Below are 24,117 nucleotides of genomic sequence, written 5' to 3' on the forward strand. Positions count from 1 at the left end.
TTCATTGAGCTTCTGGGATCTGTGAGGTTTTAGCTTTCAAGAATGTTTGAAAATTCTGTACCATTATTCAAAAATCTTTTCTACCCCTTCTTCATTGTCCTTCCTTTGGGAATGTGTATTTACCTGTATATTAGACTGCTTACAGTTGTCTTACTGCTCACTGATACTCGTTCATTTTTAAAAATTCTCTTTTCTCTCCTTTTCACTTTAGAGATCTACTATTGCCATGTCTTCAAGCTTAGTAATCTTTTCTTTGGCAGTGCCTAAAATAATCCAGTGTATCTTTCATCTCAGACCTTGTAGTTTTCATCTCTACAAGCGATATTTGGGTCTTTTGAAATGTCTTCCATGTTTCTATTTGAATTTTTGAATATATAGAATACGATTATAGCTGTTTTAATGTCCTCGTCTATTAATTCTAATATTTGTATCAACTCTGGATTGAGATTGATATGTCCTTATTATAAGTCATAATTTCCTGCTTCTTTGTGTGGCTGTTAATTTTTGATTGGATGCCAAATATTGTGAATTTTATTTTGTTGGTCCCAGATATTTTTAAAATTCTTATCAATATTCTTCAAATTTGTTCTAGATGCAGTTAATTTACTTGGAAATAGCTTGATTCTTTTAGGTCTTGTTGTAAGATTTGTTAGGTAGGACTAAAACAGTGCTTAATTAAGGCTAATTATTCCCAGAACTGGGTTAGACCCTTCTGTGTACTTCGTCCAGTGTCCCCTGAATCACAAGACTTTCCATTGTGGCAGGTGGGAGCAGGCAGTCTTCTTGATTCTGTGTGAGTGTTACCTCTAATCCTTTTTAACATTTTTTTTTTCCTTCAACGTCCTTAATTTCCTTATACCCGCAAGCAGGACCAAGCTGAATTCTCGAGGAGAGCTCTCTGCATCTCTCCAGAATTGTCTGTCTGTAAACTTCTCTCCTTTCCTTTGAACCATAGCTACCTTGGTCCTCTGGACTTTTGACTCAGTATGTCTGCTGGTTCTTGCCTGGCTTCTCTCTCCCTGTGCTGTGGCCAGAACTCTCAAGGCAGTAAGCAGGTGCAATCTTAGGACTCACCTCACTTTCCCATCTTTCAGAGATCACTGTTCTTGTTGCTAGATGGTGTCTTCAAAACCATTTCTTCATATGTTTTGTCTATTTTTGGTTGTTTCAAGTAGGAAGGTAAATTTGGTCCTTGTTAGTTTACCTTGGCCAGAAGTGGAAGTTCCATGGTCCTTGGAAAGTAAGGAGGCAGACAGGGGAGTGAAATACAGACCTTGAGAGGTTGTGGGAAAAATTTACATAGACAATGTCATGAATGGGAAAGCATAGGTGGTGTGGTAAGAGTTTCTCTGACAGATTCAGAAGCAACTGAGCAGGGTGGTTACTGGCTTTATTGATTCATTGATTATTCTTTGGTAGCTACTGTTTGTTTGTTTGTTTGTTTAGTGTCTGCTCTGTGCCCGGGCCTTGATATGCATTATTTCTTATTTCTGCAATAAGCCTGAAAGGTGTTGTTATTGATAATCCTTCTCCACCTCCCACCCCCACCTTCTTCCTACCCTCAGTACCAGCAATTCTCGATATTAGAGATGAGGAAATAGAAATGTGAAGTGACTGCCAAAGACTTGCAGCTCGTAGTTTGTATAATTAGATTTCAGGCTCCATTCTTGTAGCTTCCAAACCAATTGGTCCCTACTACGTTCTCCCTGCCAACAGTGAGATTTGTGTTGAGAGAGTGATAGGGGAATTGAGCTTGCTAAAAACGGATACGTTTCAGGGACAGCTCCTGACTAACTAGATCAGGAAAGGAGAGTGTCAAAGATGAAGGCTGATGGATGAGAAGAAGAACAGTTTCAGAGGCTTAAGCTCTCTGTGGCATAGTTAGCCTTGGATTATGGCAGTGAAGTGAAAGTGATATGGAAGGACATTCCCAGAATTGTACCTGATATTCTCATTAATCCTGGATTTCTAATAACAGCTCTAGAAAGATTGTAGATCTGAAAAAGGTAAAACAACAATGCATGTAGAAAAGAAATAAAGGAAGATTAAAAAAAAAAAAAAGACATAAAGAGGGGCGCCTGGTTGGCTCAGTTGTTAAGCATCTGCCTTTGGCTCAGGTCATGATCCAGGGTCCTGGGATCAAGCCCCGCATTGGGCTCCCTGCTAGGTAGAAGGCCTGCTTCTCCCTCTCCTCCCCCTGCTTCTGTTCCTTCTCTCTCTGTGTCTCTCTCTGTCAAATAAATAAATAAAATCTTTAAAAAAGAAGACATAAAGAGTACTCATCATAAAGGAAAATACTGAAAATTTGACTGTAGTGAAGTTACTTTAGTAAAAACACTGGCAGAGAGCAAAAGAGCAAGCAACAGAGTAGAAGGTATTTCCAGTACATATGTCCAAATTATCTTTAGGTCAGTCACTTGGACAAATGGGAAGTTAAAGGTAGTCACTTTTTGAAACACTCATATATTCTATTCTATCAGAAATTCATTAACAAACACAATGGCTTTGTATATTTCCAGAATTGTTTATCTAATCCTCTTAAGGGCATTATGCTACTAAGCAGCACAGCTAAGTGTTTGATCAGTTTTAATTAGAATGATCATTTGTCACACTTTAGAAGCATTTGGCTCTTGGCTATAGGAGTATCAAAGGCTGAGCAAAGAAGTATTAATTCTGCCATCTTTTAAAGTTATATTTCGAGCTGTCAAAACTAGTCACAATTTTGTCAGTATGGAACCTTCAACTATTCAAGTTTATTTAGTGTGATGATTAATCAAATTTTGCATCTGATTTTCCACAATAATTCTTTTGTTAATATATGAAGGCCATGTGATTAGGATTTATCTTATTGGCTATTTTGAGAAGTCACCCTCTCATTTTTCTCTTGTATGAAGGATTATAGTGTTTTCCAATAAGTGGAATGCAACAACAACAACAACAGATCCTATTTTGGATTCTTGTATGGATAAAATCTTTTGTATATTGTGACAACATAAAGAAAAGTGGTAACTAACAGATTAAGTGAGAACTCAGGTATTATGAGCTAAAACATAGCAGTGAGGGAGACTGGGTCCACCAGCAGCATGTGAAAAAAGCGTCACTAGATAGTTTTCTTCTATATACAACAGAATAATGGGGCAGAGAGTAGGAGCACAAAACCATGAAGCCAACAGTACTTCAACCTATATAGCAAGTGATATTACAATCAATCCTTCCTTCCTTCCTCCCTCCCTCCCTCCCTCCCTCCCTTCCTTCCTTACTTCCTTCCTTTAATTTTAAACATTATTTATTTTTGAGAAGTGGGGAGGGGCAGAGGGAGAGAGAGAGAAGCAGACTCCATGCTGAGTGCAGAACCAGATGTGGGGCTTAATCCCAGGAACCTGAGATCATGACCTGAGCTGAAATCAAGAGTCAGAGGCTTAACTGACTGAGCCACCCAGACACTTACCTCCTTGGTTTTTAAGATGAAGAGAGAGTTAGAAAATTTGATTCATGTTGAATCACTTAAAAAAGGATTTCATTCAACTGCCAAAGGCTTTTTAAAAAAAAAAGATTTTATTAAAAAATATTTTATTTATTTTTATTTTTAGAGAGAAAGAATGGAGGTGAGGGGAAGGGAGAGAAAGAGAGAGAAAATCTCCAGCAGACTCTGAGCTGAGTGGTGGGCTCCAATGTAGGGCTGCATCTCATAACCCTGAGATCATGACCTGAGCTGAAATCAAGATTCAGTCACTTAACTGACTGAGCCACCCAGGTGCCCCACGAAAACCTTTTGTAACATCTTTAACAACTCTCCCTTATAGGATTTTTTTTTTTTTTTTAATGAGAAAATGGTATAACTGGTGGGTCCCTGCTTGTAAAGGTGTGTGCACCTGTGTGGGCTGGCATAGTGCTGTGGTGTATTAGTTTCCTATGGCTGCTGTAAGAAGTTACCATAAACTTGGTGGCTTAAAATGGCACAAATTTATTGTTTCATAGCTCTGTAGGCCGGAAGTCCAAAATCAGTCTCATTGAGCTAAAATCATGAGGTTGGCAGGACTGATCTCCCTCTGGAGGCCTTAGGGGAAAATTCATTCCTTGCCTCTTTTAGCTTCCACACTTTGGTGTTTTTTTAGCTTGTGGCCACTCTTCAAATTTGTCTCACCTTCACATCACTCTTTCCTCTGTGTCCATCTTCTCTTTCTATGTCTATGCCAAAACCCCCTCTGCCTCTTTCTTGTGAGTATACATGTACTTGCACTGAGAGCCCACCCAGGTAATCCAGGATATGCACCTCTTCTCAATATCTGTAGCCATATTTTTTTCCCATATGAGATAATATTCTCTCTTTGGCTCTGTAAGGTAACATTCCCAAATTCTGAGGATGAGGAGGAAGTGACTCTATCTTTGGGGAGCCATTCTTCAGCCCACTCCAGTTGGTTTTTCTAGCTGTGGGTACACCTGCCACCAGGAGACGCCTTCAGAGTTAAATTAGCAAACATCTGGATGCCATGAGTGTGCAGGGGAAGTCACCTGTAAGAACCCAGGGTGCTGGGCCGGAGTTATTGCTCTTGGGTGTGTTTGAGGAGGAGAAGAGATGGAGGTGGAGGGAACATTTTGAATGAATCTTAAGAGAAGATATCAAATTTTCAGAGGTCTTTCTAAAGATGCATAATAACTGGTTTAATAAAGTCTAATTTCAGAGGTAATAATGACTTGTGGCGAATATTGAGACTTTTTTCTTTTTCAGCCATTTATATTTAATGAACACTTACCAAAATATGGAGATTAAGTTTAGAGAGCTTATATGCCAGTGTGGTGAGTAACAGGGTTTTATTAGAAACAAAGCATTGTCCAATAGAATACTTGCACTGTTATTGCTCAGTTTGGTCTTAAGCTTTTTTTTTTTCTTAAAATTGGTATATACTTTAAAAATGTGCAGGTTCGGGGCACCTGGGTGGCTCAGTGGGTTAAAGCCTCTGCTTTCGGCTCAGGTCATGATCCCAGGGTCCTGGAATCAAGCCCCACATCTGGCTCTCTGCTCAGCAGGGAGCCTGCTTCCCCCTCTCTCTCTGCCTGCCTCTCTGCCTACTTGTGATCTCTCTCTGTCAAATAAATAAATAAAAATCTTAAAAAGAAAAATGTGCAGGTTCTACTGGGTATTTACCCTAAAGATGCAAATGTAGTTATCCGAAGGGGCACGCATACCCAAATGTTTACAGCAGCAATGTCCACAATAGCCAAACTATGGATAGAACCTAGATGTCCATCAACAGATGAATGGATAAAGAAGATGTGGTATATATATACAATGAAATACTATGCAGCCATCAGAAGAAATGAAATCTTGCCATTTGTGATGACGTGGATGGAACTAGAGGGTATTATGCTTAGTGAAATAAGTCAATCAAAGAAAGATAATTATCATATGATCTCCCTGATATGAGGAAGAAGAGATGCAATGTGGGGGTTTGGGAGTAGGAAAAGAATAAATGAAACAAGATGGGATCTGGAGGGAGACAAACCATAAGAGACTCTTAATCTCACAAAACAAACTGAGGGTTGCCAGAGGGAGGGGAGAGGGGGAGGGTGGTGGGGTTATGGACATTGGGGAGGGTATGTGCTATGGTGAGTGCTGTGAAGTGTGTAAATCTGGCAATTCACAGACCTGTACCCCTGGGGCTAATAATACATTATATGTTAATAAAAAAATAAAATTTAAAATAAAAAAAATGCAGATTTTGTTCTAGGCACTGTTTAATTTATTAATTAATTTTACATTTATCATAATTTATTTCTTTTTCTTTTCATTTTAAAAATTCATAATAACCCTAGTAAATCAATAACTATTATCCCTGCTTTACAGACTTATTTATAAAGAAACAGTGGCACTGAGAAGTTAAGTAACTTGCTCATGATCACACAGTTAGTAATGGATTACCAGGATTTGAACTCAGAGTCCCTACTTTTACCTATATGCCAGTGGTTGGCAAGATTTCTTAAAAAGAGCCAGGTGGTAATTATTTTAGGCTTTGCAGGCTATAAAATCTCTGTTGCAGCTCTTTAGCTCTGCTGTTGTAGTAGTAAAGCAGGTATAGATAATATGTAAATGAATGGATGTGGCTGTGTTCTAATAAAATTTTATTCACAAAACTAAGAAGTGGACCAGGTGTGGCCTGTGGGCCATAGTTTTCAGCTTTTTGCACTGTGCTGTATGAAGATTTTTTTGTTTATTGCTTTAATGTTGTATTTTAAAATAACAGACATAGAGAAAAGTTAAAAAAGTACAAGATTTCCTGGTCAGCCTTCACCTGTTCCTCCTAATGTCAGCATGTTATATCACTATAGCACATAGTTGAAAATAACATTGCTACAGTACAATTTGCTAAACTATAAACCTTATTTGAATTTCACCATTTAAAAAAATGTGATCCTCTCTGGTCAAAGATCCAGCCTGGGATGATCTTACAATGCATTTAATTATTATGGCTCCTTAGTCTCCTCCAATCTGTGACAGCTCCTTTGTCTTTCCTTACCTCTGATTACCTTGACACTTTTGAAGAGTACTGCTCAGATATTTTGTAGGGTGCCCTCCAATCAATGATGGTCTGATGTTTTCTGATGATAATAATGAGGTTATGAATATTAGGCGAGAATACCATAGAGGTGATGTTGTGCCTTTCTCCAAGCATCGAATCAGGAGTTGCATGATGTCGGTGTGTCTTATTATAGGTAATTGCTGACCTCGATCACTAGATTATAGTGGTATCTGCTGTATTTCTCCACTGTGAAGTTAACTATTTTTCCCTTTGTAATTAAAAAGTAGCTTGGGGGAGATAGTTTGAGAGTAGGCATGAGTCCTGTTTCTCTTCAACCTTCCACACACTAATTTTAGTATCCATCAGCAGGTCTTGTCTGTAACAGTTATTACTGAGATGTTTCCCTAATGGTGAGAAATGTCTCCCTTCTGTGAGAAAGAGCTATTCTTTCTCCCTCGTTTATTTAAGTATATATGTCAGTACAGACTCTTGGATATTTACTTGATTGTATAGGTTATTATTCAGTTTGAACATTATGTTCTTTGTTTCTCAAATTGTTGAAACTTTAGCCACTGGAAGCCCTTTTCTTTTTGAGTGCTGCCTTATAGTTTAACCAAAAATGAGAATAGTTTTGTAGTCTCCTCCGGTCTCTTGCATCTTCCTCAGAAACCACCATTATCACTCCTTCAATTAATTGTTTTGATATTAAACCCCATATCTCTAAGTTAAATATATTGCTATTTTATTATTTTTAAGTTATAAGAATTGCATATTAATTTCTTACCATGGAATATTAGAATCAGCTTCTTTCCTAACACCTTTTCCCTATCACCAACTTCCCATCATCCATCATTTCAATAGAGTTATATTTTGGTTAGATCAGTATTTACTACCTATATTGCTGTGACTAGGAAAACACACTTCATTGGAGTAGATAGACCATAATAACTTTCCTCCTTCTACAAAATTTTTGCTTCGCTTTAGTTGGTAATTGTGGGTTTTGTTTGTGCTTTGCTTAGTTTTCTATGTATTTATCATGAATTTAACCCCAGCTTTTCATCAGTTAGACGTCAAAGTCTTTGCTTCTCAAACTGTCATTCTTGGCCCAGTAGGCTTTGCATCACCTGGAAGCAGAGTATAAATGCAGAAAAATCAGACTCAACCTGACCATCTGTTACAGAATCCATATTTTAATAAGATTTTCCCACATTAAATCTTAAGAAATCTGGTATACATTTCCTCTAAATATGTTTACTGACATCACCACAGCTTTCTGGCTTTTATTTCTCCAGTTGGGCTGCCTTTTGTACTCAGCAGGGCACACCTGTCATTCCCTTTGGTGTTTTCCAGGGACTCCCCTCCATATCTCTCTCTCTTTGTCTCTCTCCCCACTTCTTCCCACTCTCCATTCCCTTTTTTAACTCCTTCAAAAGGTTTAGTAGGTACAATATAAAGAACTATTTCCAACAATGTGAAGATGCTCAAGACCGATGCTAAAAGGTTACATATTTCTTAATTGTATTGTGCAGGTATATATTCTAAGTAAATTTTTCTGCTTGTTTTTCATATATGACAGAGTTGTTTTAAAATCTCCCACCACAATTCTGTATTTGTCAATTTCTCTTTCTAGTTTTATCAATTTTGCTTTATGAATTTTAAAGCACTGTTATTAGGTGCATACAGTTTATGATTGCTATCTTTCTGGTGGATTGACCCATTTATCACTAAGAAATACTTTTATAAAATTATTAATAACTTTGACTTTAAGTGTATTTTGCATGATATTACTCTAATTAAACCATCTTTTTAAAATCCAGGCTCTTATGTTCAACTTTTCTGTATTTAAATTGTATTTCTTGTATGCAGCATAAAGTTGTTTCTTTTTTAGTCTGAAAATCTTTGTCTGTTAGTTTGAATGTTTAATCTATTTATATTTTAGGTGATTACTATCTATTTGGAATTAAATCTATTTCTATATGTTTTTTTCTCTCCTCTCTAACCTCCTTTGCATTAATCCAGTATTTTTTTAATTGTTTCATTCCCCACTCTCTTCCATTTCTTTTTCCACACTCTTCATTAACTTCCTGAGACAAAGTTTTGACACTTTAAATGTCTATAAATATTTTTACACTATTCTTATTCTTTATTGTTGATTTGAGTGGACACAGAATTCTAGGTTGGAAAATTTCTCTTCAGAATATTCAAAGCATTATTAGTCCATTTTTCCTTAAGTTCCACTATTTCCATTATGAAGATGATACTTATTCTAAAACCTCATTTGTAAAAATATAATCTCTGTTTATATTCTGTCTGGCTGTTAGTATTTTCTTTTTTTGAATCCATTTTTTTCTGGGTATTTGGTGGGCTAGTTCAGTCTGGAAAATTTAAGTCCTTAAGATTTGAAACATCTTTAGATTTGTTGATGGTTTTCCTCCCTCATTTTTCTCTATTCTCTCTCTCTCTCCCTCTCTCTTTTTTTTTGGGATGGGCATGGAATTCTCTTTATTTGAGTATTGAGCTTCCAGAATTCACTGGTTCTCTAATTTTCTTATCTTTTCTCATATTTCTTCATTTTAAATCTTTGTGCCTGGCTTCTGGAAGATTTCCTCAGCTGTATTTTTCAGCCCTTCTATTCATTTTTTTATATCTTGATTTCTTTTTTCCCCTCAACCATACCTTTCTTCTTTTGTGGATATAATATCTTCTCTTACTGCCCTAAGGATGTTTTCTCTTCCTTGTACAATCTCTAATTTCTTCATGTTGCTTCCTTTCTTCTTGCTTGTTGGTCTTTCATGTTAGAGCTTTTCCTTAAATATCTGGTGATCCTTGGTTACTTTTACTTAAGAGTAAGTGCCCGGAGAGCTGATTTGGAATCTAAAGCAAAGACTTAAGACAGAAGCAGTTCAGTTCCTTGAGGAAGACTGCCCGCTCTATCATAGCAACATCTTTAGTTTTTTTTCTGTTGGTCAGGACAGATTTTATAGAGAACAGTCTCCCAAGCTTCTACCTGAAGGCTTTTGGCAGGGCTACCATTGCTTCTTACCTACTAAATAACTTAAATAACTTCTTAACTTTTTAAGACATAATACTTTTTTCCTCTTTTGTCCCTTTCTATATTATTGCTGCATGTAAACATAACACTGTATTGGAAGTAAAAGCTGTAAATAAATTTAAAAATTAAAAAAAAAAAGAGTCCACAAAGGCTTTCACACTGGCTTTCCCCTGAAATTAGGGCAGATTAGTATTTTACTGTTAGATGATTCAACCCAAGGATATTATTTGATGGCTATCATTTGAATATTATGGCTCAATGGCTTATCAAGTTTGGGTATCAATTTTGGAAGACTAATGTAGATATAATATGCCTTATGTACATTGGACATATAAAAGACCACTGTCTCCCTCCTGGGATAGAGCAGAGGCTGGGACAGAAGGTGGGGTGAAGACTGTTACCTGGAGCCAAGTTACGAAGTTCAGAAGGGGCGTGGCTATATGAGTAGACCCAGATACAAAGTCCAGGAGGTTCTGAACCTGCTGAATCCTAGGAAGTGCCTGTGTACACATAGGGGAGTAGCTGCATAGCTTTTTATATGGCTTCAGAGACTTTGGATAGCAGTCTGTCTGAAAGCCCAAGGCTCTTCAGTCTTTGATTTTTATTTTACCTTATTTAGGACTCGCCTTTTAGGTTGTCCCTGACCCCCAAACCACCTTTCTGCTTAGGGTTCCTGCCAGAGCATGATTGCTTCCAGCACTTGTTGCTTACTTCTTGACCACAGCCTGATTGCATTTTGCTGGGGATTCCTAACACTCCTCTATCCTTGTGGCCCTTCCAGGGCTCAAGTCTTTGCCTTACTATACTCTGAAGTATCTCCCACATCCTCATCTTTGTATTTGAATGCGTCATCTGCCAGCCACTGGCCCTGACTCCTAGCTGCTGCCCTGTATTACCCCTCTGCCCAGCTTCCCAGGTCAAAGCTAGGTGGGTTCTTTTCCTGCAGTGAGGAGTGGCATCTTTGTCCATTCTGGGATTGCTGCAGATGAAAGCTCTGTCCTTGAATGCTAAATTGCGCTCAATGAATTTTCCTCACCAAACGTTGTTATAAACAGTGGTTAGGAGCTCTAGTTATACTCTATTACAGTTAGCACATAGCCTGGGCTCCATCATTTCTAAAACAGAATTTTTAAGGAAAAGAAGTTTCAAGTTCCAGGAGATAGATTTGAAAAACCAACTTTTTGGCACAAGTCCCATTGATAAGTTGGGGGCTGTCTTGTAACAGTGTGCAAAGGAGGAAAAATGTTGTCATCAATATTCATTATGTTCCCACTTGGGAATCACGCTGTTGGGACTGCTGGATCTATGGGCCTCTGCTGGGCCCGTTTTTGTAAGTTATAATAAGGCCACCTTACAGATGGCCCTCTGTGCGTCAGCACACTGTAGAACTTTCCCTGACACATCTCATGTCGTACTAATGGGAAGGATTAAGGCAAGAAGTTGTTCCTAGTCTGAGAAAGTGCAGTTTTAATTTGAATGTGGCCTTTCCTAGAGCAGGTTCTTTTAGTCACTGAGCCTGCACTAATTTGTGTTACTCTTCTGGGTGCTGGGCACTGGTGGAACTTTTAAAAAAATTAGCACTTTCTATCAGTTCAGCGTTTTCCTTCAAGTGAGGCACTTTTAGAACAATGTGACGCATAGCGATTTTCAAAAGATGAAAGCAGTGTGTTTGAATGGGAGTCTTACAACTAATTGCCTGAACTAATTATACATAAAGGGCCAAGCCATTAGTGTTAATAAGAAGTGACTTCAGAGAGTACGGTTTGACCCAGGGCCTGAATAACTGTTGCAAACAGTAATCAGTGAGGTGGTATTCATTGCATAGAACATCTTTAGCTGGAAATTATTCATGTCCGTTCAAATTGGGTTTTCCCTAAGTTGTTACTCTTACACTTGGTTATTTCCTTGTCGTTGAAAATGCGTACCCTTTTGAATGTGGAAGCTGAACTAGACTAGCTTACGGGGAAGTTCTTTATATAAATAAATGTCTACTCTATGAACATGGATCTTCTTGATTGTTCCTTTTCAGGCCTTTCCCCACCCCCCACTTGAAATGTCTGTGCTCCCAGGGCTCTATCCTGGGTCTTCTCTGTCTATACTCCTTCCCTGTTTGACCTCATCCTGTTCTGACTCTGTGCTCGCAAATTGCCCATATTTATCTAGACCGGGTATCTTCTGGATTCCAGATACGTATTTTCATGGGGATATTGTGTAGGAATTACAGAGTTATGCGGGCCCAGAACAGAACTGAGACCTCTCCCAAATCTGCCCTCTCCCACCTACCCAGGCTTTTCAACTTGGGAAGTGATCCAACAAAACTCCATGTACCACTGGTTCTCTCTCGACCATTTCTGTCTATCCCCATCACCCCGCCTTTCCATGTCCCTGTTGTCTCCTTCTGGGACTGTAGCAAGAGCCTTATAACTGGTCTCCCCAAATCCAGTTTGCCTCCTTCCAGATGATACACAGCTGCTGGTATTAAGGCACAGATGTGATCAGGTCGCTATCTGCTCTGAAGTGTGAAGTCATTACCCACTGTAAAGGGCAGCGTCTTTCAGTAGTATTGGGCATTTGATCTTGCGTGCTCTTCATCTCTGATTCGTAACAGCTTGGAGTTGCTGGCCATCTTTCAGGTGCTTGAATTCATCTAGATCCTTCCCTGTGCAAGGCCTTTGTGTAGATGGCTCCCTGGGCCTGGGATGCTCTTCCTTTTATGCTCTGCCTGGTTACTGCCTACTTGCCCTTCTAGTTTTAGCTTCAGTATAATTTTCCAGTGACGTTCCCAAAAGCCCTCCCCAGTTGGTTAGATTCCCCTATTAAGTCTGCCAGCAGCATCCTGTATTTCCTAACACTCATCATAATTATAATTAAATGAGTATTTGTATAATTACTATTTTGATGCCTGATTATCCTACTAGCCTGTAAACTCCCTGAGAGCAGGGAACATGCCTCTCTGGCTCACCATTCTCTCCCCGGTGCCTTTCATAACAAATATTTGCCAAATGAATGTATAATGAGTGCTGTCAGGCAGAAGCGGTGGCATATGTTATGTGTATTTGTACTTATGTTTGAATGGGGTGGGTATCTGATGTTCTAGGGCTCGAACACTTCCCACTCCATAATGAGCAATACTGTGAAAGCCTTATTTAGATCTTGTTAACTGTTCAGCTGTTGCATGCTCTTTCCCCCTTTGTGTTGGAAGTAGACTGTATTGGTCAGGGTTTTGCCAGAGAAATAGAACCAGCAGGAGAGAAAAAGATGTATTGCAGGAATTGGCTAATACGATCGAGGGGGATTCAAGGCAAGTATGCAGTGCACAGGGCAGGAGGTCAGGAAAGGCAGGCTGGAACTCACGGACATAGGGAGGGCCTAGCTGCTGCTCACAGGTGGGATTTCTTCTTCAGGGAAGCCCCAGTTGCACTTTTCAGGTCTTTTGATTGATTGAAGCAGGCCCACCCAGATTCTCTAGGATAATCTCCCATGCTTAAAGCCAACTGCTTATGTACTTCAATTACATCTCCCAAATGCCTTCACAGCGACCCCCAGGTTAGTGTTTGTTTGAATAAATGGAGACCGTAGCCTGTACCTAAGTTGACACATGAAGTTGACCCATCAGATAAACTTTTGATACAAAACACCAATTTATAAAAACAAAGTGAACCTTAAAAAAAACAACATGGCACTTCTGGAATTGAGAATGGTAATTAAATACTTATTCGGTGGGCTTATCAGCTATGGAGATAATGGCCATTCTAGAGAGGTTTTTGCCTCTTCCTCTGAAGTCTGCCAAATAACCTAATTACTCTGTTATTCAAAACAAATATGTGACTTCTTCAAATGTGAATCAGTAATAAACTTCTAGGAAAATTGGCTTTTATGTGTAGTGCTCTTAATAAGTGGACAATAGAGTCTTCCATGGGTGCCTTTTGATTTATTAACCCAGCAAACATTTCCTGAGCACGGAGCTGGGCATAGAGACACAAGGCGAAGCAGAATTCTACCCTGTATTTTGAGGTCTTGCAGTGGATTTAAGTGAACAAAAAAGTAAAAGAATTGCAGGCCTGCAGTTTAGTATAGAATGTGTAGTACAGAATGGGAGAGAGACACGGGTTAGTGGCAGAGACTGAAGTACCCTGAGCCCCAAGCTTGGGGATCCAGCTTATTTTTCAGGGAGAGAAGAAGGTCTCTATTGGGGAGTGCACACTTCTAGGACCTAGGAAGAGGCATCTGAGGTGGAAGGTGAAGCAAGGGGAAGAGAGGGTTAATAGATGTAGTGAAAAGAAGGGCCATCTGTACCCCAATGTTTATAGCAGCAATGGCCATAGTCGCCAAACTGTGGAAAGAACCAAGATGCCCTTCAACGGACGAATGGATAAGGAAGATGTGGTCCATATACACTATGGAGTATTATGCCTCCATCAGAAAGGACGAATACCCAACTTTTGTAGCAACATGGACGGGACTGGAAGAGATTATGCTGAGTGAAATAAGTCAAGCAGAGAGAGTCAATTATCTTATGGTTTCACTTATTTGTGGAGCATAACAAATAGCATGGAGGACAAGGGGAGTTAGAGAGGAGAAGGGAGTTGAGGGAAATTGAAAGTGGAGGTGAACCATGAGAGACTATAGACTCTGAAAAACAACCTGAGGGTCTTGAACGGGCGGGGGGGTGGGAGTTGGGGGAGCCAGGTGGTGGGTATTGGAGAGGGCACGGATTGCATGCAGCACTGGGTGTGGTGCGAAAACAATGAATACTGTTACACTGAAAATAAATTTAAAACATTTAAAAAAAAATAGTAGGAGTCTGAACTAGAGGCTGGATTCCTACACAAGCAGAATTTATCAGGTGAGTGAGGGAGAGAGGATATGAAGATTAAACTTTGAGGGTAGTGCTTCAAAGATGGGGACTGTAACAAGACCAGTCATGGCGGTGGTGGGACCAGAGGAGGAATGGATGTGTAGTTCTGAGGGAGGTAAAAGGACAGAAAGGAACACCACTTACTGAGCTTCTGTGCTGGGTCTACTACATTGACACACATTATCTCGTGTCAGCTGAGATGCTGGTGTGACTTCTCTCCTGTATGAGATCACCCAAGGAGTATCCTGAACGAAGGGAAAAGTTTGAAGAAGATGCTTAGTATTGAAGATTGTTTATTAGGTGTTCAGTCTTTTTATAAAGGATAATATAGGTACTTCATTTTGAAAATTATCCGACATTTGATTCTAAGAGGATGTCTGTTTATAATTAAAAACGAATGGCAGCTAGTCACTATTGGGAAAGAAAAAAAAAAGGACTAACATTCATCAGTGATTTCTGTGTGTTGTCTTGCAATCCCCAAAGCAAATTGAAAAAGCAGAGTTTTTTGGCCTCCTCTTGATACATACATACCTCTTGATACATGAAATTGTGTTCACTAAATCTGCTTTCCAAAAAGGCAAGTGCAAGGGGCCCTCACTGATCTAATCTGGGAAAATTACAGCATCAAAAGCAATAATGTTAGTAATGTATGATAAACCATCGGATGAAATAAGATTTGGTGAATCTGTATTGATCAGTAGATACATGGGAATGGGGGAAGGAAAGTTCTTCCTTATAGAAGAATGCCAACAAATAAATATAGAAAAAGGAAAGAAAATACAAAAATCACCACTTGGCAAACATCGCGGTGATGGTTGATGACTACAGGAGTTGTCTATGGGTGGGTGGATGTTTGATGAAGAACAAGGTATTGACACAGTCTTACGGTATTTTTCCACTCATTATTCCAGAGGAGGAAATGGTGACTTTATGGTGAAGACTGGTGGATACAAACCTGTCCAGGAGATCAAGGTTAGCACCACTGGTGATGGGATGATCTGACATCCTGTGTCTTTTGTTGTCAGGTCTTCTTGCTAGGAATACATGGTCCAAATCTGGGTACAAGAAAACATCAGATGGGCCCAAATTAGGGTGACCCAGGTCACAAGAGAAAGTCAAAAGTTCTGACTCTTCAAAATTGTCAAGGATGAGAGAGACAGGTAAAGACTGAGGAACTGTTCTAGACTGCAGGAGACTTGTCATTGTCATGTAAGTGTGTCCTTGTTTGGAGAAATGCATATTGGAATATACAGGGGTGTAGGGGCTCCGTAGCCACAATTTACTCTCATGTGGTCCAGAAAAAATACTGAAGACCAAACAATTGGTTATTTAGGCCAAGGGGGAACTAGAGTTCTTTTTACTACTCCCACAACTTTTTTTTTTGTGCCTGAAATTATTGTAAAATGGATTATTTTAAAAAGTTATGAAATTCCAGGAAAGACCAAGGAAGGCGACTGAGAAACGTAGTAAATACAATGAATGATCTGCAGCAGATCCTTTTGCTGCAAAGGAAATCATCAGGGTAGCTGGCCAAATTTCAGGAGGGTTTTTAGGTGACAGGTGAGTGTTCATTGTCCTGTTCTGGCAATTTACCTGTAAGTTTCAAATTGCTTTGAAATAAAGTGTTTAGTTTAGTTTTTTTTTTTTTTAAGTGCAAGTCCTTTTCTGAAATCCAAACTCACTTTACTTTCCTTTTTCTTTGATCAGAATAGGATAGGATTTGTTCCTGCTATCAGAGAACAACCAGGCTGTGCTTTTAATGAGGAGATTAAAGAATGTTAAAAATTTTAAGGGGCGCCTGGGTGGCTCAGTGGGTTAAAGTGTCTGCCTTCAGCTCACGTCATGATCCCAGGGTCCTGGGATTGAGCCCCTCATCGCATCAGGCTCTCTGCTCAGCAGGGAGACTGCTTCCTCCTCTCTCTCTGCTTGCCTCTCTGCCTACCTGTGATCTCTGTCTGTCAAATAAATAAATAAACTCTTTAAAAAAAAAAAAAAAGAATGTTAAAAATTTTAAGAGCAGGAACATGTCCAAGTGATGGATCTGACAAGTCAACCTCTTGATTCTTTGCCCTCAAATGTAAATCCAGGGTAGTGGTATCTGCTGGTCTGTCTCACAAGGTGGGTCCTTCTTAGGGCAAAATGAGACAAATATGTAAAGATCCTTAAAAAAAGAGAGAATACGAATGAAATATAATCTGTTATTGAGCAAATAATATGTCGAGATGTGTGGTCTGATTTCTGATGTCTTAATACTACTACTCGTAGCATGTTCTGGTTTGTTATTAGGAATGCCTTTCCCTGTGTTTCTCTTTCTTCCTCTTTTGCTTCTGGAAAATCTCCACACTCACTTGTGGCTCCTCCTTATCCCTGCTTCTCTTTCAACTTCCTCTTTCACTGGCTCTTCTTTCCTCTCTAAATTTTTTCCTCTTGTACAAATTCCTTGCTTGTATCTTTTATTCTTTTTTTTTTTTTTAAGGATTTTATTTGTTTATTTGACAGAGAAGGACACAGCGAGAGAGAGAACACAAGCAGGGGGAAGTGGGAGAGGGAGAAGCAGGCTTCCCGTGGAACAGGGAGCCCGATGTAGGGCTCAATCCCAGGACCCTGGGATCATGACCTGAGCCAAAGGCAGACACTTAATGACTGAGCCACCCAGGCGCCCCTGTATCTTTTATTCTTGTCTGTCTCTTATTCTCCTCTCTCCCTTTTTGTAGTCTTGTTTCCCTGCACTTTTTGTTGTAGCTTCAAGAATTCTAAATATAGGGGCACCTAGGTGGCTCAGTCATTAAGTGTCTGCCTTCAGCTCAGGTCGTAATCCCAGGGTCCTGGGATTGAGCCCCACATTGGGCTCCCTGGTCAGCGGGAAGCCTGCTTCTCCCTCTTCCACTCCCCCTGTGTGTGTTTTCTCTCCTGCTGTGTCTCTCTCTGTCAAATAAATAAATAAAATCTTAAAAAAAAAAAAAAAAGAATTCTAGATATAATGTTTCCACTTGCCTGTATTCAAGAGGAAGGCCAATCTGAATTAAATTATTAGCCATAGACTATTGGTAACAAACAAACTTGTATTAATAGCTACTGTTTATTGAATGCATACTATAGGTCGAGGACTGTTGGTTGCAGTATCCATAGTCACATTTAATCCTCACAACATTTTGAAGTAGGTATTTTCATCCCCACTCTGCAGAATAGGAAAGTGAAGCACAGATGTTGAACCACTTATCCAAAATAAAAAATGGTAAGTGGTAAAGCCAAGCTTCAAAACCGAGTGAATTTTAGAACTTGGGATGCTTCCCAACTACTGTGTCGCCCAAGGACATTAACTCCATTCCTGTTGGGTTCTACAGTTAGTGCCCAGGTCAAAGGCACTATTTAGATGAGTATCGGAAAGGAGCCAGGGATAACAATCTAGTACTGTTGATTACACTAGCGGTGAGGAGAGGCGAAGCTGAGTTACATGTCAGTGTCTGAATGGCTGGTTCTTGGCAAAGAGTTATTTATAATCAGTGCATGTTTCCGCTGAAAGCTATCCTATTGGACCCCCTTTCCAGCAAGACTCTCCTTTCAGAATGTAACAGGAACTAATTACGTGTTATTAAATCTAAGACCCATTTCATATTCAGAGGTTCCAGTGGTAAACCTCACATGTCAGAAGCAATTAGTGACATTGTGACATGTCATCTTCAATATGCTGAGCTCGGATTGTTTTAAATAACTGTCACCACGGTGCTATGTGAGCAATGCGATTTTAAGGCAACAGATTCTGGAGAATTTGTTGTTGTCCTAACTGGTGTCCTGAAGGTTTCAGCAATGTGAGAAGCCAGTTAATTCTGACAGTTTTCAGATTTGGAGCATTCACAAAAGGGGCTGGAGTGCTGGGCAGGGGACGAAGTCACGTCACCTCGGTCTGCGAGCTGGTTGGTCTCAGGGCCCCTGTTCTCACACGGTTCTGGTGGAATGACTGCTTCGCACCAGTGGCACCTGGGCGTGCACATAACTAAACGCCAGGATGTGAAAACAGGCCTGGCCACGGCGTGAGAAACCAAGTTCTGGTGGACTTATTTTCTACCTGAGATTAATGGGAAGTAGATCTTCCACTTTTTTTTTTTTTTTAAAGCCATAAAATGAACAAACTCCTAATTGGAATTTGAAATTCTTGCTGGCAAAATGTATCTCACAGGTAGATGTCCTGATTCTATATTTATAAGGATAAATGTGAAATTCAAATTATTTTTCTTCTGGAAGGAAAGTACACCGCGGAAGTGTCGTCAGTGGGGCTGTGTACAAAGGCTGCTTATGGGTTGCTGACATTAGGAGTATCTCCTGAAGTGGCATCTTCCTGTGGGGTTTGGATTTTTACCATGTTGCTGAGATGCTGCATGGGAAACTGCGGTGACTGGAGGCTGCTAGTGTGTGGCTGAGCAGTGAAAGCATCTGAAAAAATGTTGCCCTCGTGGGATAACTGGACCGTGTCCATTAAGCCAGGTTCTGTCCCAGAATGCCGGCTCCGTTCCAGGCTTAGCTCCAAGGTAATTGACTCTTCAGCTCACTGAAGCTGCTCCACAACTCTCTGTGGTAAAGAACCTTTTTGTTTCCCCCTCCATTCAGGGGCTTGGCTGTTTCAACCAGACTGTTCCTATCGACTCTAACCACTGCAGAACCGTTTCTGGAAATCCCAACCGTGCACAGCTAGGAGATGGCCACTTAGCATTCGCCTTAAAAAAAGAGAAAAGGGGCACCTGGGTGGTGCTGTTGATTAAGCATCTGACTCTTGATTTTGGCTCAGGTCACGTTCTCACGGTTGTGGGATCGAGCCCTGCTTCAGGCTTGCAGGACATTGGCTGACTCTGGGTGGGCATGGTGTTGTCAATTATTTTAGCATGGGGTGGAAACACTGCTAGGATTTAAATACCTGATAAACACGCAGTACTGCTCCAAGGAGTGTGTTGTAAAGTAAACATACAGTGCTTTGATAAATGAGTGTGTCATTATTGAGTGAAATGGGAAGAAAACAATCTGCAAGGGGAGATGAAGCTATGAACATGATTTTCGGGACATGTAAGTTAAATTATAAGATTATTTGGTCTTTGAGGGGTGTGTGTGTGTGAGAAAGAGAGAGAGAGAGAGAGAGAAATTTTTCACTTGTCTTTCCCAAGTAATAAGCTTCTAAATATCTTCACAATGATATTGGCTAACGCTCAGTTTAGGAATAAAAGTTAGCGGTGTCCATCCGTCAAGTACAGTCTGTTCCTATGGAGATCGTAAAGGTGTGGCTTTGATTAGTGTGAGCAATCCTCACAGGCTCCCTGACCAAGTCCGCCAGCCAAGTTTTGGGGGGTGGGCAGGAGGGCTGGTTTCACAGTTGATCATACAAGAGGAAGCATGCTTTAGATACTTTGATTTGGCTGTCCATGTATAAATGAATGGATTTGACTCTCCTGAACCCAGATTTGTACTTTCAAGTGACCCTGCACAGACACAGCATTTAAATTATCCCCCCCGGAGTCAACTACCCCAGAGCTCTGTATTTGAAAAATACACAAACACATCTTCGATCCCGTGTTCTCTGTTGTATTGCTGGCCTTTCTCTCTTTCTATGCATGCATTGGGAATAGAAGGAAAGAGGGAAGGCATCGGCTAAAGAAATCACCCTTCTGGAGTCTACAACCAGAGCTGGCTGGCAGCATGTTCTGTCCAGCCCCAGGAAGTTCTGATTCTGTGATTATGGCAGAAGCAACCCTAGGCTTTGGCTTTCCTGGGTAACCGGTGTAGTTTCCAGGAATTGATGCTGGTGATGTCCTTTTAATCTCTTGTCCATCATCTCCCTAAAATCCATACATGCTTAAGGACCTTCTATATTCTAATTCATAGAGACTCAGATATTGCAAAGATGTTTAATAATCTTAGCCTAAAGCAAAGGTTTGTTGAAAAAATAAAACTTCTTGATATGCATGAAAATTAATTACAATTCCTTTTAACATTTCAAAACTAAATATTGCTATGGGAAGTAGTATTTGTTCATGGCAGAAAAAAAATTAAAGTGGAACTTCACACAAGAAGTCAAAATCACCCATAATCCCATTATCCGGAAATAAATAGCATTTGGTGTTAAATACTCAGATTTTCTTCCTTAGGATTTATATTCCTATAAATAAGTTATTATGTGTATATATATATTTTTTTCTTACAAAAATGGAAACATGCTGCTTTATAAACCTCTCCCTTTCCTTATGCTTTCCCCAACCAGAGAAAATACCTGAGCCATTTTTTTCCATATTGGTGACTATATATTTACATCATCATTTAGAATGGCTGCAGAGATTGGCTGGACACATAAGTTGTATCCTGATTTTTTGCTATGATAAGTAATACTCTGATGAACATCTTTGTACACATGATGGGGCACTTGTTTGATTCTGTACCGAAGATAAACTTTTAAATGTAATAGAGATGTGCCTGGGTGGCAAGTTAGTTGGTTAAGCAACTGACTTGATCTCGGCTCAGGTCTTGATCTCAGGCTCATGAGTTAGACTCTCGTGTAAACTAAATGAATAAGTTAAATAGTTAATAAACAAAAGTGAATGTAGTAGAATTTGTTAGATCAAACTAGAAAATATGTTGAAAGCTTGTGAATCTTGTTAGGATATTACTTTCCCCAAAGTTTATTCTGATTCCTTATCCACTTGTTATATCAAAAGTCATTTCTTTTAAATTGCATCACTGTTTTTCTGGCTAAGCATTTATTTCTCTGTAATGTGCTGGTCATTTGAATTTTGTGGTAAATTGGCTAGTGTGTGTTCTTTTCCCATTTTTCCATAGACATGTTCCTGTTCTGGCTTATTGTTTTGTAAGAGCACTTTATGTTTTAGGCACATGGATTTCTTCTCGGCCTCGTAGGTATTTTGCCCAGTGGATTGGAGTTTTGATTGAGATTTAGCTAAATGTAACATTAATTTAGTGGGTATTGGCCTGTTTTTCAATATTGGGTCTTGCTATTTGAGAATAATAGCTTAAACACTTCTGATCTAGGGAGATTATATGGAGTAAAGCTATGGAGTGGCTTTTTCCAGGCCTTTCAGTTTATTGCCTTGCCTCAGAGTAGAACTATTTTTAAATCATTTGAGAAAACTGAGTAGCTTAAGTATTTGTTTGTTTGGTTTTTTGCCGGCTAAGCGATTGGATTCCATCTGGTTGGTTTTGATGTATTCTTTTTAATGATTTTAGCACACTCACCTATTGTTACTCCTTTTCAAAGCTCTCTTTGGCTCTTTGAAATAGATTGCTCCTTATGGCTTTGGGAGTCTGACAATTTTATGATTATGCAAATGTTATTGAGCTCATCTGATGGATGTTCCCTGAGCCCTTGGCTGACTGCATAAAGACTGCGCCTTTAACTGTCACAGGGTTGGCTAGTGTGACCTTCACATCAGGCTGCGTAAAACATGCTTGCCAGGCATCTTAGGACAATTTGGAGCGGTTGCCCGGGCAACCTTACTTGCTTCTAATCAAATGCCCAAAGGATAACCCAAGTCCCCATGGGAATGCCTCTTCTGATGGGAGGAACTCTGTCTTTAGCAGCGGAAGTGCATTTGTCAATTTTAGGGCACTTTGCTAATGTGTTGGGGAGATGAGGTTAGGCCCTGATCTGGCAATGAACTCAGGGAAGGGAGAGAATGACGGAAAAGTGCATCAAGAGGATAGGGATAGAAGAGAGGCAAGAAGGAGGAGAAGGTAGCATTGAAGTAAAGAATGGAAATCAAAATAACAAATACCAGCATAAGAAAAAAAATGCTATAGCACAGGGCACTAAATATAAATACCAAAATGTTATGATTAGAAAAAAGACAATCCATGGCCAGTAAATGAGGATCTGGCGAGGGAAAAAAGAAGGGTGAAGACTTCTGAAAAGCATACAATAACACTATTTTTTTCACTGAAACAGACTCATCTAATGTATTTGGCCAACCCTGGTCTGAGGAACTAATACTGTTTTTGTCTTGTACTCATCATTGTAGCCTGAGTAAGTCATGGCTAATTTTTGGGGGATCAGAATGATGTCACTCAGAATCATAGGACACACTTTTACTTGTTAGTTCCATGAATCAGAGCCGTTAGAGATTTGAAAACTAGTGTACTTAAAGTCAGTTTGGTTTTTCTTTTAAACAAAGGAAATCTACAGTATACCAAGATGGTTATTACGACAGGTGGCAGTATTTTAGCTGCTTGAATCAGCAGAATGCAAATCTGAGAAGAAAGGCATTGTGTAGCCCTGGGATGAAAGCCTTTCTGGGAACATCAGTGAGTGGGCCGTTCTCTGTTCTTTGTTCATCCCATTACATTAAAAAAAAAAAAAAAAAAAAAAAAAAAGCCTGTGAGTCACTCCTAAAATACCCACAACTACTCTTAAGACTCCCTTTTTTGAAGATGGCAAGCCAAGTCCAGGAGAGATGCAAACTTTACTGTAGTCAAAACTGGCATACCTAGCACGTGATAAGAGGTGTTGTCAAAGGTAGTTTATTCAATAAATGTTGGACAGCGATGATATTGTCCAGATTTCAGGCCCTTTGAAAACGTAACCCTTGCTCAGGTATTTTCTAGAGATTGGATTTCTTAGTTGCAGAAAACTATGGTTTCGGTTAGAGTTCTGGCAGGTAACATTTTGATGGCATGTTGTAAAAGTATTTAATGAAGGAGTATTTAATGAAGGAATGATTTAAAAAGTTGAGGACAGGGCTCAGGGAAACCCCCAGGGGATGGCAAAACACTCCACAGGTAGCAAAGGTGGGAGCCAACACTGTGCCTAGGCCAAAAGGAATGAGGGAAGAAGCTGTGTTCCTGGGACCCATTGAGAAGCATGTCCATGGAACTGTAAGGGTGAATCCAGCTATAGGCAGGACTGGGATAGTTAGGGAGATGGAAGTGAGTTCAATTAAGTTGACTTCCCTCCACTCTCCTCTCCAGTCTTGCTCTGGTGTCTTCTATAAGCCACATCCATCTGGGAGCTAAGTAAAGGATTCTGGGTGATGCTGTTTATAGAAGTCAGTTTCCTAGAGCCCAGAGAAGGGCAGAGAAGGTTGGATCATGGGATCTGAGGTAGGAAGGGGTGAATGGAGAATAACCAACATAGGGTAAATCTTCTGTTCTCTGAGGATCTCCTTGCCCTTTGGAAACATACACATTTGGAAGATGACTTATTTATAAAAGAATGTCTTTTATTGGAGCTGGGTAGCAGAACAGAGACATCAGTCAATTTCATAATTTTCCCAGCTGATTACTCCCTTTCTCGTGCTCCACTGAGTCTAGTGTCTATTGTACAATTGTTGTTATTTCTTTACGTGGGTGTTTCCCTCTCTTGACCTCAGTTACAAACTTCCTTTTATTTGTGTTGGTTTCTCCAGCATCCAGCCTAGTGCCTAGCATTTATTTAGTAGAAGCTTATGTCTTGAGTAAGTGATGGAATGAATGTTTCCTAGCCTATCTCAGGATAATTTTGACTTCTATAGCATATAGGCTCACCTTGAAAATGTTGCAGGTTCAATTCCAGACTACCACAATAAAGTATATCTCATAATAAAGGGAGTCAGATGAAGTTGTTTTGTTTCCTAGTGCATATGAATGTTATGTTTACTCTATACACTAGTCTATTAAGTGGGAAATAGCATTATGTCTAAAAAACAATGTACATACTTTAA

At 39.7% G+C, this 24,117-nt stretch overlaps 1 protein-coding gene across 1 annotated transcript in view; it reads left to right on the plus strand.

Moving 5' to 3' along the window:
• The window catches only part of OSBPL6 (oxysterol binding protein like 6), a 206,490-nt gene that overhangs the window by 19,343 nt on the left and 163,030 nt on the right, over positions 1–24,117 (plus strand). The window contains exon 2 of the mRNA XM_032855984.1: positions 15,340–15,400. The gene's annotated coding sequence lies outside the window, so the exon portion shown is untranslated. The remainder of the gene's footprint in view (positions 1–15,339; positions 15,401–24,117) is intronic.

This window comes from Lontra canadensis, unplaced genomic scaffold (genome assembly GCF_010015895.1).
Source record: "Lontra canadensis isolate GAN:19392208 unplaced genomic scaffold, GSC_riverotter_1.0 scaffold11, whole genome shotgun sequence".
Taxonomy (NCBI): Eukaryota; Metazoa; Chordata; class Mammalia; order Carnivora; family Mustelidae; genus Lontra; species Lontra canadensis.